The sequence below is a fragment of the Equus caballus genome, chromosome 3 (assembly GCF_041296265.1).
Source record: "Equus caballus isolate H_3958 breed thoroughbred chromosome 3, TB-T2T, whole genome shotgun sequence".
Classification (NCBI taxonomy): Eukaryota; Metazoa; Chordata; class Mammalia; order Perissodactyla; family Equidae; genus Equus; species Equus caballus.
Window position 1 is genome coordinate 100,850,863 of NC_091686.1, and position 16,376 is coordinate 100,867,238.

Sequence of the window (16,376 nt, forward strand, 5' to 3'; positions counted from 1 at the left end):
AAAAATAAACTAAAAAGTTTAATTGTGTGTGCTTACTATGAGTGTATGTAGTTTGTTCAAAAAAAGAAACATCATGTACAGTTTTAAGTTTATTTTAAAAAGACTGCAAGTCTATCTCATAATTTACCATGCTACTGACATTAGCTAGACCAAATTCTTACTATGTATGAAATTTCCAGATTATCATAACCTCAAAATAAAACAAAAATACTTTAGACTCATTGAGGGAAAAACCTAATGCCATGCATTGACAGTGCTATGTACACGATATCTGGAAAAAACAATATAAAAAGATTCTGTAATATCTGTCTGAGATTATTCTTGGCAATAGTTGTATCCATTAAGCTTTTGTATGATTTGAAGGTGGCATAAGTGTAAGGATTTTTAAGCCTGTAACTCAGAGAGGTTCTTTCTAATATAGAATATAAACCTAACGTTGCCACAATAGTGAGAAAGATAAAGAACCTTTTTTGCTCTTTTATAACCTGAATACCAATGGTACAAATCACTAGTTATAACTGGGACCAGTGGAATTTTTAAAATGATAAGAATTATCTACACATGGTAAGTGATTAATGGCATTGCTAAGAAGAGTTGTGACATTTTCCCCAAATTTATAAGTTGGCTTTGCTAAAAACTGCACACGCTTCCACAAATCCTCCCTTTCTTTTGTTGTAGATAGAAGATTGGCCAGGAATGTTGCCTACTGCTGATATTTCTGACCCAGTACACTCATCTTTGATGCACTTATTTGGAGTACAGTCTTTACAAAAATCTTCTTTTTCATTCTAGTTCAAAATCAAACTTTAGAATTGCTCAATCTTACTGCAAAGGGTGAACATCTAAAGCACATTGTCTTCTTTATAATGTTTTGCTGAATAAGAACTGCAGTATTTAAAAACAATTACAAAATATTTCTAGTAAAAATAGAATACACATCATGGGCCAAAATTCACCGTCAATAAACTTTCTAGAAACATTATCCTTATTTCACCAATAATTCTCATAATTCTTTATGGTAGTATGATTGTGATATTTTACCTTATATCTAAATAAACAGAAATCAATTTGTTTACCACTCTTTATCTTATGTATGCATATTTTCTTTTAAATTATTTTTCCATTTGTCACTCCCAGTTGACTGCAAACTATCTGTGATTTGTTTTATGTCTTTGTCTCACCTTGGATATGAGACCACTGACAATCTCCTAAAACCACGTCGTTCTGCACACAGAAGTTACTCAGCAAATACTACTGAACAATGATATTTTATGACAATGTTGAATTTAGGAAAGAACACCAAAGGTTATGCAGACATTTTATCACATCAACACATAGCAATGAGTTTAAAAAAAAAAATACCAAAAGAGAAAGGAGGGTCAAATGCTATTCTTAATTCCATTTTAATGACTCTCAAATCTTTTAGAATCAGTCTTCACTAACACAAGAAAATGTTCAAAATGAATACAGAAATACATAATTTACATAAGGAAATATATAATAAAGAAATACATAAATTGACATAGGAAAATAAGTAAAAAATTATGAGAAATGATGCTCCATTTTAATATAACAAGAGAAAAGATTGCGACGCTGGGTGAGGTGGTTCTCTCAGGATCTGTGCTTAAATGCTGGTTCACCGGAAGCAATGACAGGACAGCAGACATCCAGGTGATAGGGTATGTTTGCAGTGAAAAATGTCAAAAATAAAATAATGATTTTCTGTAATGTTCTAGATAATAACTGCAATGAATCTGTGAACCTTGTTTTCTTGATTTGCTACCCTATTTGGACTGTGGATATTTTAATCTCCGTAAATTATTTTAGGTTATATGTTAAATGTAACAATGGAAGAAAAAATGTTGTAATTTGAACATGCTAAGATCAATATACATACTAACAAATACTTAGATTCATGAATACTTCCTTTTTGTATAAAAAGCTTTTTCATTTAAAATAATATCTCTAGGATTGAAAAAAGTCATTCACACACAAAAAATAAAGAGCATCCCACAGTGGATCACAAAATACCCCATCTATCATTTTTACCTGCTTTTAAAATTATTCCATTAGAATTCTCCAATACACTATCAGTATCATACTATTCTCTATTAAACTCTATTTTGATAATTTTGAATAAATAAGATTCTTGTGGTATATTATTTAAGTTATCAATGTGAATCAAATTTTTACAGAATCCTAAATTCTGAAGGAGAACCTATTGACGCAAGAGTTAAGCTTCAATTCCAATAATAAATCAGACATGTACATTTAGGTAGATAGACAGATAGATGATAGCTAGCTAGATAGATAGATGGAGATTGACAGACAGACAGATAGGCAGAAAGACAAGTATTTACACGCCATCCTTCATCATCAGTTTGGGCCTAATGAGAAGATAGGTTTTATAGCAGAAGTATGGCACAGAATTCATATTATTTATATATTCCAGAAATATCGACTAAACCATATGTGCAAAGCAGTGTGTTGACTGTGTGACAGACAGAATGAGTTTGCATTATATATGTAACTGTTGTTTTGTTAATTATTGATACTCTGAAGTAGAGTTGTTTTAAGCGGTGGTTCTTAAACCTAGATGTGCCTTAAAATGATCCAGAGAACGTATGAAAAAAACATAATGCCAAGACCTGGCCTCAGTCTAAATCCGATGAATCAGTGTTCATGGTAGGACTGGATATCAGCAGTTTGTAAGACTTCTCCACAGTGAGGAAGGAGAAACCCTACAATTGAACAACGTACGGAAAGAAGTCAAGAAGACCAAATCGCACCAGGAAGCCAGCTGGGCCACTTAGTGTCCACAGAGCTCCCCTGGAGAGTCAGTAGAACCATGGTTCCACCTTGAGATGCAAAAGTATGAACATGAAGACATCTAGGGACCTGAGGTGTCTAAGCTCTGTATTTTTCTGTCTAGGGTGATAAATGATTTGCATCCTACAGAGGCAAACTGGTCTTTCTAAAATAGGAAAAAGCAGAAAAGCCTGAGGAAGAGTGTCAGCCTTCCAGCTCTTTGAAACTGTGAAGATATGCTCAAAAATTGAATAAGTAATGCAAGAAAGAGGTCTCCAAGAAAATCATTCCAAAAATTGTGAGTGGGATAAGTGTGAGAATTATAAACAGGAGGGAGCATAAATCAAAAATTTTATTTAGACAAATGAATGATCTAATTAAGGGGTGAAGTTGAAGACGTGATCTGATAATTCCTTGCAAAAGAGAAGTTAGAAGAAATGTTGAAGGCAGAGGAATTTGCTAAGAAAGAGTGAACTATGGAGACACAGGAATGAGAATGGGCAGCGAGGCCATTCTAAAGCAGCCTATGTGGCTGATTGGATTTGGTCATTAACTCATTATACCTACATTTGTTTTGGACACATTATGTTTAGAATTGCAAGGATGTTCCAACAATGATTCTACAGATTTAAGAAAATAAAAATCTTACAGGTATATGAAAACAGGCAAATATAATATAATTGAGTTGCCAATAAAATAGAGGTACAAAAAAGATGCAGTGAAATCTGCTTGGGAACTTAGGGAAGGCATTGGAAGGGAGAGATTTGTGAGTTGAGACCTCCTCGTGTAGTTTGATAGCTAATATATGTTTGAGAGCAGGTTATAGATTCCATATCTGAGGCCAGCAGCAAAGAATAAAATAGAGAGCAGGTAGGAAAACCAGGTCGCTTTTGAAACTCAGAAGCCAGAAAGCTGATCCTTTCTGGAAAGAAAGAAATCAAATATGATCAAAGGCATTAGAGACATGGAGAAGAATGTTGACTATCAAATGTCCATCGGATTCATCCATTAGAAAGTCATTGTGGCTATAAAATCTCTAAACTCTAGGGCACAATTCTAGGAGATCAGACCAAAGGAAGTAAAAGATCCAGACATAAACATAGGGAGTAAGTGGAGATAGACTACTGTCTTTTAAAATATGACATAACAAGAAGTAGGATTGCAGTTAAAAGGAAAAGCTTTGCGTAAAGAGTTTTGTTTATTTATTTATCTGTATTTTTTTGTCTTTGTTATTGAAAAAATTTTACCTGAAGGTAAATATTTGCAGAAACAAGCAAAAAGGGGAGCATTGCTAACATCAGGTAGTTGGGGAATGAAAGAAATCGGGGAAGTAAACTTAGTAGAATTAAGAAAGAAATGAAATTAAAAATAAAATTACAAAAACAAAGTAAACAGTAAAACATGCTGAGGAATTGCATGTATGGTTTATGTGTGTGTTTTAATGAGAAAAAATGGTATATTAGGAAATAACAGAAAGAGAAATAGATTCTATTACAAGCAACCATATAGGTTCCCTATTGACCTTAGATGAGTTAGCTGACCCTTGGTTCTGGCGCCTTAGGCTCAGGGTCTGTAAAGCATAGATAATGATACCTACCCCTTACTAACTTCAATTCTCTGAGAAATAATGAGATAGTTTATAAAAAAAAAAAGCCTTAAGCTCCCTCAAAGACATATACTATAAAAGGTATGACACCTCAGGCCACAGTTATATAACTAGAGCTCTCACCCAGGTTTTTGTTTTTTGGGTTTTTTTTTAGAAATATAAAGTTGTCTCAGTAATTCACAAGGTTTCTAAATAGAATTTTTAAAACTCATGAAATCTCAAATCTTTCTCTCATTAATACACCAAGTTTTTATTGTTCTAAATGCAAAATTACTTGTAAAACATATATGTACACATAATAATACACATCTTCCAAAAACTATTTGAATCTAATCATTTATTAAGCATGAGTATTTCTATATTCAATTATTTTAGAATGGCATCTATCAACTATTTGTTGTCTCCTTTATGACATACTGGAGTCTTTCACTTCAAGACACACCCTGCTATAGGGACTACCCAGACATTTGAGAGGTTGTTACAAATATATTCAAAAGTAACTCCAGGTAATATGCAAACCCTGGGCTGTTGGATGTACCTTCATCATTGTCCTAGGCCCCAGCGGATGGAAATGTGTTAGCGTTGCCTTGCTTTAAACTACTATAGTCTGGAAGCCAGTATTTTCCACTCTTTACAGAATTTTATTCACTTTATTTTTTGGAAATCTAAAGGTCACATGGGAAGTGGGTAAAGATCTTAATGGAGAGGTCCTCTACCTTGTGATTTTGCTCTCATACTGTGGGGGCCCTGAGGATGGCTGTGTCTTCCCATCTTCCCCTCCTCACTGGAAATTCTGATGGGCCCAAGGTGAGGGACATGTGATTGCAGGGATCATTTATAAAATTACTCTTGTAAACGTGAAAAGACAAACATAACAAACAAGGATTTATTAAGTTGAGTGCTGCGGGGTATAAAATGTAACATAGTCAATAAACGCATTTGCTCATTAATATTTTTGATTTTTTTTTCTGTAAAATGTGAACAGAAGCTAAATTGGTATATTGGTAAACTGGGATCAAGAGAAAGATAGCCTGCCTAGAGGAGAAGAGTTGGAACACGTCTGGATTGCAGAACCAGGGCTTGTGTTCTCATGACCTTATTGTGAGGGGTAAGGCCTTTATCAAGGGAAAAGGTGGTGAGCATTTAATTCATTATTCTTTTTTGTAAGATTGCATCTCCATGATTGATAATGTAAGTTACCAAACAGTAAACCTAAAACTAGACAGTCCAATGGGTTTTGAGGTCACATAAGAAATTATCACAATCTCTACTTTACTTCAAATACGGACAGACAGCCAGATTTCATTCTGCTCTTATTCAAAGGGTTCAAGGAAAGTTAAATCCATACGCTTCAAATTCATTAGAGGACTAGAACAATTTTCTAAGAAGTGTTTTTTTTAATATCTAGAAAGGTGACGTCAAATTGTACCAGAAGTATGATAATTGCCTCATTTTTTATTTTAACTTGCAGATTCGTTAAAAATTTTTTTTTAATTTTAGAGAACCATGTAACAATCCTCCTTTTTTAAAAGCACAGATATAATAACATGTACTACTTATAATCTGCAACTTTGAGAAAATTAATTTTGAAGTTAACATTAATACGCTATCCTCTTTTCAGAATACAATCATGCCAAATAAGTATAACATTTCCAGATGCCGCCAATTAAAAAAAAAAATCTTTGTCCCAAAGTTCATTTATAGTTTCTAAGACAAGCAATAGAGACCAGATGAATATTCACAAATATATGAATAATGATAAAACCTTTATTTTTATCCATTCTTAATTGTTAGATTGATGAAAAGGTCCCATAATCAGACATACTTAAAAATATTTGCCTTCCATCTACGTTAGCAAAATCTTCTAAGTTACAACCTGCACAATAAAAATGGGTTGTTTTCTTTGACAGGGCAGTGGCCAATTTCAGAAAAGAGGAAAGAAAGGAATTGAACTTTAGGGATATCCTGTTACACACAATACTTACAGTGAAAAGGAAACGTAGCCTCCGAGTAGGAGAGCAGAACTTTCCCCTTGGAGTCCATTTCTTATAACCTAGTGACACCACCTTTATGGGGATTTTATGTGCAGGAGGATAGGAGCCTAAGGATGCCACTGGAAAGAACTTCAGGTTCAGTCTCTTTCGCTCTTGAATACTGCTCTGTCTCACACACAACTTTATTGGGAACTTTAAATGTGGGCCTTCCCTTTTAGCTTCAATAGTTTCTCCATAAATCGTCTCCTTATCTGCTACTCACATACAGCTGTCTCAGTCATATCAATTATTTCTAAATGGGCTGAAAGGGCTTTTTTATTTTTTCCAATTCACTCAGTCATGTCCATCAAGCAGACTTCTAATGACTCTCTGTCAGTCATAAAGCACTGAAACAGTCATGGAGCAGAACATTGCAGTATTATAAGGAGTGTGCATTTTATTTTTAAAGAGGAGCTATCCAAGACTGTGAGAGCCTTCCTTGCAAATGCACAGAGCTTGATGAACCTGCAGACGTTTTCACCCAGTGTCAGCGGCTGTTGAACAAACATGTTTAGGATTCCATAGTGCATTAGTCGGAATATATCCGGCAGAACAACTTCAAACACACTTTAATCAGGTCTTTAAACTTTATAGGGGCATCTTCCTTTGCTAACATCTCAAGAGTCTTCCATACTTTAAACTGCCTTTCTTTCTTCTAAGTCAGTAGCAGATGAAAGGATGTTAAAAAGAAACATGTGGAGACATTTGAATTAATTAACTAAAACATTCACTTGGAAGGAGAAGTTAAATAACTGTATTTACTTCTTTTGACTTGCATGCAATTACATATTTGACATTATTGTTTATATTTGTACTAGAGAAACTAAGAATACAGGTGATACTTTGTAGTTCTTAGTCCAGTAGACCACAAACTACTAAATATCACAAAAGAATAAAGATGACAGTTCTAAAATAGTAGCTACTATGTGCCAGGAAAGTGCTATTCACTTTACTTGTGTTGTTGCTTCTCCTCATGCCATCCCTACATGGGTCATATTAATATCCTGACTTTGCAAATGAGAAATAAAATGAATTTAATATTCAAACTAATGCAAGAACTACTCCAGCCTAAAAATACAAGCTGATCCACTATTTTTTTCCCTAATGAAGGAATGTCAGCTAAAGCCTAAAACTCTTAGTAAGTGTAGGCAAACATTTTTTCTGAAAATTTCTAAAAAAGATATTATGCTCTAAAACACCACTCGCGGGTCCTCTATACTGTGGACACAATTGTCCCATCTATTTTTTGCCCTGTTTACTGGCTTCTCTTAAACCCAGCCTAGAATTTGGCCAACTTTTTCTGTAAAGTAAATATTTGAAGCTTTGTAAGTCTTAGGTCTCTGCCACAACTACTCAACCCCGCCCTTGTACTGCAGAAACAGCCACTGAAGATACGCAAGTGAATGAGTGTGGCCATGGCCCCATAAACTTTATTTATGGAAATGGAAATTTGAATTTCATATAATTATCCCACCCTGTGAAAAGTCATTTAAAAAAAATTTTTAACCACATAAAAATGTAAAAAATAAATGTAAAAAATACAACTTTTCTGTTGTATTAACATTTTTAAATGCTTTCGTGGACTTTTCAATTTGTGCACGAAGTCCTCATAAACAGTGTTTACCCATTATACCTCTGTTTCAGCGACAGTGCCTTAAAAATAGTTTATATTCAATTGTCATCTATTAGCATGTTCTGATATTTCTTCTTTGGAAAGAACTAAACTAGGGAATCGAGACTTAGAGTCAAGTACTGCCTCTCATATTAAGAGTGAAATCTGGGGAAAAGATGAATCTTTCAGCTTTAGCATCTTCAACTTTAAAATAAAGGAATTACAGCAGATGATACTTAATATCCTTTCCAGTTCCTTAATTCTCTGAAATTGCAAGATAGGCTTGTTGGATCAGTGAATAAATGGTTGAAGTCAATGATTTCAAAGTAGACTTTGCTCACCCATTAAGAAATTCCTCACTACACGCATGGCCTTAAACATATTAATGCATCTTGGAATGCATTTACTCATCAAAGATCATGCATAAAAATATGCATTAAATCAAACATTTTAGTCAATTACCTTAACGAAAAGCTACAAAGATGCTTTGGTTCCCTCTGGCTTAACATCTTTGTGAAAAAGTAAAGACATTCTCTTGAAGATCAGCTCCTCCATGGAATATGCTTGTCTAAATCTTCCTTATCCTCTGAAACCACCCCGTCTGTGACGCCTTCTTTGACTTAACCACATAAAAATGTTAATTGAGTTTCTACTATGTGCTAAAGGCTATGAGAGCTCATTCATTTCTCAAATGTATGATTTGAATGACAGAGGTTAGCAAGGTTGGTATGAAACAGAATGGTGAAGGCATGCTGGGCCACAATTGGATTTCACCTCCCAATTCATTTGAGAGTCTACATAGCTCCTTGTAAATCTTTATGTTTACACACACACAGAGACGGGGAGGCAGAGGGAGTCCTTGTTAGAAAAAGAGAATATTGACAGGCAACTAATGAGAAAAATACTATCTTCACAATGACATTCAATCCAACAAAGACTTATTAAGCACTTGCTTTGTGCCTACCACTGTGCCAAAAAATCTACATGCTGCAAATTCAGGCATCAAGCTTGGCTGGGCAAGTGTAGATTAGTCAGACAAAAGCACTCCCAGAATACTAGCAACGGTTTCTTTTTCTTTTCCTTTTGGCGTTGTGATAATCATCAAAAGCTCAGTTCGCATGCTGCTCAGTTGCTTTGCATGACTACTCTGTACACCCATGGAGTTCCAGAAACAGCTGAATGAAGTCGATGAACCTGTGTCTTAAACTCCACAGTTGGAGCTATTCTGCAGCAGTTCAAGGGAGCAGCGCTGAAGAACCAAGTGGAACTCCAGTAGGATTCCTCAGGCTTCCAACTACTGAAACACTAGAAATGAATAAATAAACAACAACAAGGACAAAATATGACCTTTAAAAAGCCGCCTCCGAAAATACATAGGAGCTTAGAAGCACAGATAGGAGCCCATCTCACAAATACCCAAATTGATTCTCCCATACTGAAATGAATGAAAATGAAACATGCATTTTAGGATCCACTCGAACAGATGCTCCAGATTTTTTTCTCTTTTTTCCTTTTCTATCTTAGACATTTCATCTGAACTGCACCTGGTGAAATCTGTTTAAGAAACTACATATGTTTAAAAACACTGGGTTTTCATATTCCGTGGAATGGAGGTTTGTGTCCTTAAATAGCTTTCCCTGGTCTGGATGGATTAGAATGTCTGACAAGAATCAACACAGACAAATGGAGTGAGGCTCTGAGGTGTGACTTGAGCATTTAATTATTAAACTGAGTTGAAACCTAATTCTTGAGCCAGAATCTTTTGCTACACAGATGAATCTTCTGCTACTCAGATGAATGGGTTCTGCTGCCATCCCCACCACTCACTTGTTTTATCTTAGCTGCACTTTGTTAAAAAGAAAAGCTAGCGGCTGGTCCCATGGCTGAGTGGTTAATTTCACGTGCTCTGCTTCAGCAGCCCAGGGTTTTGCAGGTTGGGATCCTGGGCATGTACATGGCACGGCTCATCAAGCCATGTTGAGGCAGCATCCCACAAAGCACAGCCAGAGGCACTCACAACTAGAATGTATTACTATGTACTGGTGGGCTTTGGGGAGAAGAAGAAGAAAATAAAAGATCGGCAACAGATATTAGCGCACATGCCAATCTTTAACCAAAAAAAAATAAAAGAAAAGCTACTAGCTACCAGTGTCCCTAAGAAAACAGTGCATTTGGTGTCTAGTATACGCTAATTTTCATTCCTTAGTACAAGTCAAATGACTCTAGAAAAATCAATGAAATGGGTGTAGTAGGCAAGAAAATAGACCCAGATGATGTCCACATCCTGAACCTGTGACTAGGTGACCTCATATGCAAAGAGGAATTTAAAATCACAGATAGAATTAAATTTGCTAATCAGTTGGCCTTAAAATAGGGAGATTATATTGGATTATCTGGGTGGGCCCAATGTAATCACAAGGGTTCTTAAAAGTAGAAAGGGGAGGCAGAAAAGGAAGTTAGAGTGATGCAATGTGAGAAGAACTGTACTCGCCTTTGCTAGCTTTGAAGAGAGAAGAAGGGGCCACATGCTAAGGAATGCAGGTGACCTCCAGAAGCTATTAAAGGCAAAGAAGGGAGAAGATTTTCCTCCAGTGCCTCCAGAATAAAAGCTACCTTACCAACACCTTGATTTTAGCCCAGAGAGACTCACTTTGGATTTCTGACTTCAAAAATCGTAAGGTAACAAATTCGCATAAGTTTTACACCATTAAATTCTTGGTTATTTGTTATAGCAGCAACAGGAAATTTATACAGCAGGCCATGGAGCCCAAGGATGGTGGGGAGAAAAGAGAAGTAAAGCGGATGGGCTTAGGCTTCACATTTATGAAAGAGGTTAGAGTCACCATTCAAATTTAAATTGGTGTTGCATTCCTGGATCAGCCCACTTGTAGGGCACTGAGAACCAGCAGGTAATTCTAATAGTTATACTTATTTTATAAAAGACTCAAATATACTGTGTTGCATATTTTATGTTGAAAGTGTTTAGGAAGTGTAAAAATGTTAAAATAATCTTTATAACCTGATTTTCACATTTATTATTCTTTTAATACAGTGAAAACACCAATAACCAACAAAACAAAATAAAAAAATGAAGTGGACTAGGTCTCTGTTCATTTATCCATGTGGGAAACGCCACTTCAAATTTATATACACATATAAATTTATATATAATCATTCCTCTCTTATCAGATAATTAATATCATATTTGGTGAAACCCATGGACTTTCAAATCAGGAAACTAGAATTTCTTTTCCTGGCACTGACTATAAGTTGAACAACTTCGGGCCACGGACTTAATTCTTCTTAACCAGGATTAATATTTTGTAAATATGAATGATAATTTCTCCATTTTAAAGATGCAATGAAGATCCAATTTGATCTTATAAGGGTAACACATTTTAATTGCAGAGAAGTCTATAAATTCTCATGCTGAATTGAGCCCAAAATTGAATCTATAGGCCAAAGATTTAGGGAGCTGATACAAGCACTAAAAATAGGCCATGAACTTGGAAGAAATAAATTTTTCCCACCACGCTAGCATGAAAAAAACTCTAATAATGAATGTCTTGATTTTCAAGAACAGCCTAATCTACACTGGAGAGAGTTAATAAATCCTAATGGATGTCTAACTGGAGTTACCATATTTGAAAATATGGCCCCTTGTCTGCTAACTTCTTTCTTATTTCCTTTTTGTTTTATACTTGTGTGTTAAAGAAATCTTTTAGGAGGATGAATTCTTTGTATAAAACCTGGAGCTTTCCAGAGGAAAGCGAAAAAATAAATTCACCAAACAAATAATAAGTAAGGATGTTGGCATTTCATGATTCTTTACGGAAATTAGGATATTCACCACTCGACCCTAACATGAGGACTCAAAAGTAATTCTTATTTAGTAGAGCAGATAGTCAGAAACATTCACTGGAGTTTAATTTTCAGCCATAATTTGAGAATGTAACCTAAACTGTCCAATATTTGCCAAATATTATTTCAATATTAAATGCCACAAGAGCAACTTATTTCATTTACCACCTTCTTGGGAAAAATGGTTGATGTCTTAAACTTACAGAAAAAGGACATTTTTAAGCATGAGAGAAAAACAAGTGTGCCCATGAGACAATAATCTCATAGGACAATCATATTTTATTACTACCACTACTGCTTGGCTTTCTAAGCCTGTTTACATTTCATATTTAGAAGATACTTGGGAAGCCACATCTAAAATAAAATATTTTTATTCCTTTCTTTTTAACTTATGACTTTTTGAAGTCTCTAACCTTCTTTTTTTCCCCATACAAGTTTATATACACTGCCATGTTGTTCACATTACTTCACTAATATCTTAATTTTGACTTTAAAAACACTAAAATGATAACACTGTGGGCACCCATAGTTTTTGAAATTCATTATAGCCTACTGAAATGTTCGACTCACAGGGCTTCTGCCCCTTGGATCTCATTACATGCATTCCATGTATTAAGAAATAACACTAATAATAAACCATGTAATTAAGTTAGCTCTTTTGTTTTTGGGAAATAAGATAGTCTTGGCATATCTTTGTTTTTTAATGTTTAACTTCAGTTTTTTAATGACAACTGCTTATATCGGAAGACCGTAAATTAAATAAAGATGGTAAATGATATCTTCACCCAGTTTGACAGAGAACTTTGATGTAAAACAGAGATACATACTTCCATACTGTAAAAGTGATCAAGAGACTTCCACACAGCAACAACTGATGAATAAAAAGAGAAACCTTTCTAGGGGATAATCAATAGTTGGTAGCAGACATTTCTCAGAACATATTGAAAGAAAGCAAAGCCTCCTTAACGATATAGCTGATAAAGTTTCTGTACTTAAAATGCAAGTGATAGTCCCTAACACTCATTGATTGCTTACTATGTGTCCATTCAAAGCTTATTTAATTGTCACAATAACACTATGGGGTAAATGAGGAAACCAATACTCATGGAGGTACCTTGCCCACAGTCACAAAGCTGTCAAGTGATCCCCAGGTCGTTCTTACAAAGCAATTGGCCTTGATTGAACCCTGAGCAGTTGATAAGCAGACAATGAGACTCCTGCATATACTGACAAGAGTACTGGTATAACTAAACCGTATTGTAGCACAGACGAGCTTATAAAGGATGGTAGGACCTGGACCACACAAAAAACAAGTCTTTAGGAGAATAGCAAAGTCAATTATTTTAGCCACCTCTGATAAGGGGTTTTTGCAAGTTCCTTGGGCTGAAAAATTAGACATTCATATTTGAACTCCACTGGACATCATCTTTAGTATTTTGTTACATTTAAGCCAATTCTAAAGGAAAAGATATGTAGTCCACCTTCCACTGTGTGAGCTTAAGTCATTTTCTTAAAGTCCAGTAAACCTTCCTGCCTTCTTTTACAAGGTCAACAGTTCTCAACTTGAGTCACCTGGGAAACTTAAAGAATATTGATGCTTGGACTACATCCCAAAAGTTATTTTGGGATAGGGCTCAGTAACTACGTCAATAGGGCTGAAAATTCACTCTGATCCTAAAATAAAATGGGAAATCATCTTAATTTCAATCTGCCTTGGCTGCCAGGAATCTCAGCGCTCGATCACCATTTATTTATAAACCTAAGTAGGGTAAGTATGTTTCCTTATTCTTCTCTCTATGCGGTTTTTGAGGTACTATTTCTATATTAATGGTCTCATTATAAATGTGTTTTATCATAAAATATCTCAACTCCTTTTGGAAACAGTCTACTTTTTGAAAATGATTACAGAAAAACTTAAAATGAATGTTCCTTATCATTCATTTTATCTACTTCACAAAAAAATGGCTGGCTTCGGTGTTATTTTTTAAAAGCTATGATACATTCTAGAAAAAGTAATTTGTAATTAAAATCAGCTATACTTGGAGTTTCATTCAGAAACAATATGACTAAAAGAGTTTTATTTATTAGTTATTATGGGGATGATGAATATGCCATTAAAAACACAAGAAAATTCATCTTCATGAAGTTATCTAACACTTACCATGAAACATGTAAGATATAGTCTGCTCTTAGATTAGCAGTTAGCCTCATACCACTAGTGATGGCTCTATTTTTCATCATCAGCTTTCAAATGTTTATTGCTGAGCCTGACTTTATTTCCATATGATCATATACTAGTTCTTCCATTGAGACTAGGAAATCCCCCAATATAATCCCATCACCAGGCAGCATTATAAAGCATTTCTAAAACCATGTCTTTACCACCAATTCCTCCTTTTAGTATTTCTTATGCCATATCTTTTTTCACTTTTTTTCTTCCAAATATCACAAGTCATTCTACTGATGTATTGCATCAACCATCTAGGACAAATTACCCTTCCTCTGTCCTGTGACTTCCGTGAACTGATTTGTGGAAATTTATGCTAATGATAACCAGAGTATGGATGGATTGCCTTTTAGATGGTGTGTTGCTCCCCTTAGATAACATGTGTCTTAACATAATTAAAATACCTTGTGCCTTAAGAAGAAAATCTTTCATGAATGGGTAAATTTCAAGAATTATACTCTGAAGATTGAGAGAATTTGAGGAAGGAGACTGAACTCCTCAAATCATAAACAATTCACTTATTCTTCCTTCAACCGGAAATAGCACGGGACTCGGAGTTGAGACCTAAACTTTCTCATTTCAATAGCAATTCAAAAGCATTTCTTGATCCCTACTTTGCTCACACTAGCTTTACCATTCATGAGCTCCATAATTTAAGGCCAGATACTTAATTCCTCTGTCTCAGTTTCCTAATCTCTATATGGAAAAAATCCAGGAGCACTTACATCACAGTATAGCTAAGAGATTTAAGCTACACAATCCAGTGAGTCCTAATCTCCAGTGTGCACGGTAATCACCTGGGAAATTGCTCAATTCTCAAAAGCCCCCTAGCTCTACATTCAGAGAATCTGGTTGTTTAGGTAAAAAATAAACAAACAAACAGATGATTGCGATGCACACCAAATTTTGAGAATCACTGATGAAACCATGCAAAACACTGAGAACATGATTTGTTTTATTATCATTATTACATTTGTTGTCCACATTGCCATTATTACCGCTAACACTGAGATACTCCTTATAGCAGGCAATAAAGTGGCAGTCAGGCCCACCCATCATCAGGAAATTTAATTGTGACAAGAACCAGCACCAAGAATTGCAGTGATTCACTCCTCCTCCTACCGCCGAGAACGTGGTGAAGAGTTGGTGAAAGATGTCAGGGTGTTAGAGTCATAGCCAAGTAGGTTCTATTCCAGAAAAGTTCTAGAGAAAGTTGAGGAGACAGATTTCAAGGGATGGAGTCAACAGCAGAGACGAATCCAAAAAAGAACAACTTGGAAATTACCAGAGGACTCAGCCTATTCCTGGCAGACATACTACTGCTTCCCACTGGATGAAAATCTTAACTGAAAGCAGCAGCAGCAGATGAGAGACATCCTGCCTCACACAGGGCAGGCTCAGATGGGATCACCTTGACAGGAGGGATCTACTTCTCACAATACAGCTTTAAGGAACTGGGAATAATAAAGGCATGGGAAATTAGGCAAAGAGTGATTATTTACACAAAAATTCACAGACACACAAAACATACATATCAGGAAAGTCAAAATAAGGGCAATTTTATCTTTTAAAATCTGAAATACTGCAGTACTCCAAGGGCCTCTCTAATAAACTGAGTTTAGCTATATTCAAAGTGGATGGGATAGGAATGTCGTAGAATTTGCATTGTTCTAGACAGTCATTCTCAAAATCAGTAGCGTAAGAGAACCCTGGGGTAATAGCTTTCAAAGTTTTGGGTTTTTTTTAATCAACACCATGAGTAAGAAATAAATATTACATTCCTATTGCGTACACATACATATACACACACACACACACACTTCATTAAACAATATTTTACTTTTCTTCATGCAGTGCACTTTGTTATACATACATATATATTTTTCAACCATATTTCATCCCATTCCATTCTCTCTTTTAATTTAAAAATGAAAGTAAAGACCCATTAAATTGATTTTGGGACTGGGGCTCAATTGTAGTGTGAGAAAAAAATGGCAATTGTTAAAAATGGAGATTTTAGCCCCACCTCCACCCTAAGATATGCATTTAGTATTCTGGGGTAAGAGTCAGGAATGTGCATTTTATAATCACCCTAGGTGATTCTGATCTCTACAAATCCTGTGACCTACAGAGTTAGAACTACGTTGAGAGATTTCCCATTCCCCAATGCCTTCCACCTTCCTGCCGTAAACCAGGCTGGAGCCAAGCTTAGCTCTGCTCAATTCCTGG

At 35.4% G+C, this 16,376-nt stretch overlaps 1 protein-coding gene across 15 annotated transcripts in view; it reads right to left on the reverse strand.

The window, feature by feature from the left end:
- Positions 1 to 16,376, reverse strand: part of PCDH7 (protocadherin 7) — a 397,198-nt gene that overhangs the window by 219,377 nt on the left and 161,445 nt on the right. The gene's annotated exons all lie outside the window — the stretch shown is intronic.